The following is a 3,470-nucleotide window of genomic DNA, read 5'->3' as shown; positions in this document are numbered from 1 at the left end:
CGACCAACGCGTCCTCAATGTCCTTCAGAGACTCTCTCCCCTCCCACCTTCCTGGCAGAACATTTCTGATGACAGGTCCTCTACAGTGAACACCCGGCTGACCAGATCATCAGATTGTATTGGAGAGCTTCCCTCTAGTTATTCTTCCCATCAGGGATAGTATGTACGACATGGGCAATGCTTACAAGTCACCATCTTTTCAGTGGTGTCCACCCTCTCCAGTGGGTGTGCTTCTGGGCAAGTGTACTCTTGGGACAACCAGTATCCAATGATTTTCCCCTCAAACTTCTCAGGCTGTACCATGTCGTGTGGCAGATCGCATTTCCTACCACTGGCCACGTTGACCAGAGTAGATTCTGGTGTTGTGTTCAGCACGGTTTTACCCCCATACTTAACAACAGAACATTGGTGACCCGGTACCATTTCCCCTCTTCAACCGTGTTTTCACGGCCACCCCACACGGGTCAGGTTGTGAGTGTAAATAACGGTAAGGAAATTGATCGTGCTATCCGGAATCCTTGGGACGTCCCTACCCCCCCCGTTGAAAATGATTCAGGTAGGGTTAGGTAAGGGTTATTATAGTTAAGGTTTAACCGTAAGCAAATAGTTATGTACCGCTTCTTGTCTTCTGCTTTTTCCCGCGCTCTCAATGAACAAAGAAAAAGAAGGTTTCTCTTTGGTGCTACTAACGGCTTCAACATATCCCTGGCTGTCGGCCGCAGATTGTTTTCTTCTTCTTTGGTATCATGTCGTTCGCACATTTTATTTGGTGCATGCCGCCACCTACTGTGCGGTAGTGTGTGTTATATCACGTTACATTTGTGATACAAAAATAAAAAGGGGTAACATTTTTCCAAAAATCACCACCAACCATCCCTTCGCCTATATACCAATATTTCATACAAATAAAATATCAAAACATCGTATAACACTTCTGCAGTAAAATCTCGTACACCCAGGTACTTCTCGGCAGCAACCACCAACACTCATTAAAAACCCACTACCCTATTCCACTACTTTGACCCTACCTGCTCCTGCACCATGCCTACTGCCTGGGAGGACTGGACACCATCACTCAACACGCCCTGTAACTCTTCTGAAGTCAAATCTCATATACCCAAATACTTCTCTGCAGCTGCCACCACAACACCTATTTTCTGTGATTTACGTTCCATTTCTGCAATACAGTTGATAACCATTGCTATGAAAAAAGCAGTGGATTCGGCACAAAYGATCTAACGTAATAACTGATGTATCCTAACATGACTTTGTCGGGTAAGACACTGACTCAACTCAGAAGGACTGACAGTGACTCCTCTGTTTCACCACGCTCCCCACCAGGCCTGCGTCACACCAAACGGTTCGCATCACAAACACCAGGAATCTTCAACTTCAATTGCTCCACCTCCACACTTAACGCTAAGCCAGAAATCCCTCCTTTCAATGGTGACCTGTTCCTAAGAGCAAAGCAAGAAACAGGTCTTGGCCAAAATTGCGTTCCTGCTTCAGTGGGGTAAGTGTGTGTGTGATCATCAGTAGCAAATTAGTACTATCCCCTGTCCAAAAGAAGGATTTATGACCTATGACTTAATGTGTASTGATTCAACTGCACCCAACTCCTTTCTCACTCACCCTGAAACCACAAATGGATCCGCCAAAAGACAAAGGTCCACTTTCTCACTCCTACTTAAACAGATTCTTCTTTACCATGACCAACGATGCCAAGCTCAGGTTTCAAGCTCTTCACCACACCTTCCATCTCACTTAACTCGCCCTCATTCACTTCCATTTCCCCTCCAGAACTCATTCAAATCCAACCTCTGCTTTCCTCATTCTCTTCAARATCTTCTTCCTCTCTTTCCACCTCCATTCCTRCTCAGAAATCCKAGTGTCTGTGTCCCTGTCCTAATATTCCCGTTCTTGTTCCATGGTTCCTCCTACGACCTCCTGCATACATGTCTCTCTTCTTTCCTCTCCGATCAATWCATTCGGTTGGCTAACAACAAATCTAGTCSCAGATATTCCAATCTGACACCTTATTTGTCCAATCATGCGTCAGTCTGTATTTTAGATTTTTTTTTGAGATAAGGCTTAGACCTTGTAATGTTATGTGTGTAAATGACCTTCATCACTCTTTACTCAGGCGCAAGCGTGATACCCTCATGGATATGGATAGCATTGGTGAGTAAATTCTATGTTAGAGGTCAGAGGGTCACGTTCAGTAAAGGACTCTATTCGATTCTGTTTAATCTCTTGTTGTGCATTGTGCCCTAGCCCTAGCCATGCATTACGATATCTACATANAAGGTTTAACCGTAAGCAAATAGTTATGTACCGCTTCTTGTCTTCTGCTTTTTCCCGCGCTCTCAATGAACAAAGAAAAAGAAGGTTTCTCTTTGATGCTACTAGCGGCTTCAACATAGCGGCTTCAACATATCCCGGGCTGTGGGCCGCAGATCGTGTTCTTCTTCTTTGGTATCATGTCGTTCGCATATTTTATTTGGTGCATGCCGCCACCTACTGTGCGGTAGTGTGTGTTATATCACGTTACATTTGTGATACAAAAATAAAAAGGGGAACATTTTTCCAAAAATCATCGTCTATATACCAATATTTCATACAAATAAAATATCAAAACATCGTATAACACTTCTGCAGTAAAATCTCGTACACCCAGGTACTTCTTGGCAGCAACCACCTACACTCATTAAAAACCCACTACCCTATTCCACTACTTTGACCCTACCTGCTCCTGCACCATGCCTACTGCCTGTGAGGACTGGACACCATCACTCAATGGTCATCACCATCACTAACTCTTCTGAAGTCAAATCTCATATACCCAAATACTTCTCTGCAGCTGCCACCACAACACCTATTTTCTGTGATTTACGTTCCATTTCCTCAATACAGTTGATAACCATTGCTATGAAAACTAAGAAGCCAACCTTACTGAAGCATGAATCACTCATTGGCCTATCCCTCGGTGCTGGCACAAATCTACTACTCACTGGGATCCTCTCAGGATCCCTCACCCTTGACCCATCTCCCTCGACTTTCTTCACCGCCTCAGCATATGACACCTTCTGCACTACTCTGACTCTAGCCACCTCAACCTGCCTCTTTCGCACAGGACACTTCCGATCCCCAGGAACATGGGCACCCCTACAATTGACACACACAACTTTATCCACCAAAACTTCACAGTCCTCTGTCCCATGCCCTCCTGCACACTACCCACGTCTTGGAATCTCCCTCCTACACTCTGCTGTGACATGACCACAAGCGTGGCACCTGAAACACTGCAGTGGATTCGGCACAAAGGATCTAACATAATAACTGATGTATCCTAACATGACTTTGTCGGGTAAAGACACTGACTCAACTCAGAAGGACTGACAGTGACTCCTCTGTTTCACCACGCTCCCCACCAGGCCTGCGTCACACCAAACGGTTCGCATCACAAACAC

At 45.1% G+C, this 3,470-nt stretch overlaps 1 long non-coding RNA gene across 1 annotated transcript in view; it reads right to left on the bottom strand.

The window, feature by feature from the left end:
• The window catches only part of LOC139026859 (uncharacterized), a 2,756-nt gene extending 2,010 nt beyond the window's left edge, over positions 1-746 (bottom strand). The window contains exon 1 of the long non-coding RNA XR_011478804.1: positions 616-746. This is a non-coding gene — a long non-coding RNA (uncharacterized lncRNA). The remainder of the gene's footprint in view (positions 1-615) is intronic.
• Positions 747-3,470: the final 2,724 nt, after the last annotated feature.

The sequence above is a fragment of the Salvelinus sp. IW2-2015 genome, unplaced genomic scaffold (assembly GCF_002910315.2).
Source record: "Salvelinus sp. IW2-2015 unplaced genomic scaffold, ASM291031v2 Un_scaffold6104, whole genome shotgun sequence".
Classification (NCBI taxonomy): Eukaryota; Metazoa; Chordata; class Actinopteri; order Salmoniformes; family Salmonidae; genus Salvelinus; species Salvelinus sp. IW2-2015.
The sequence above is the reverse complement of the archived record's forward strand: the minus strand, read 5'-3'. Positions and strand labels throughout refer to the sequence as shown.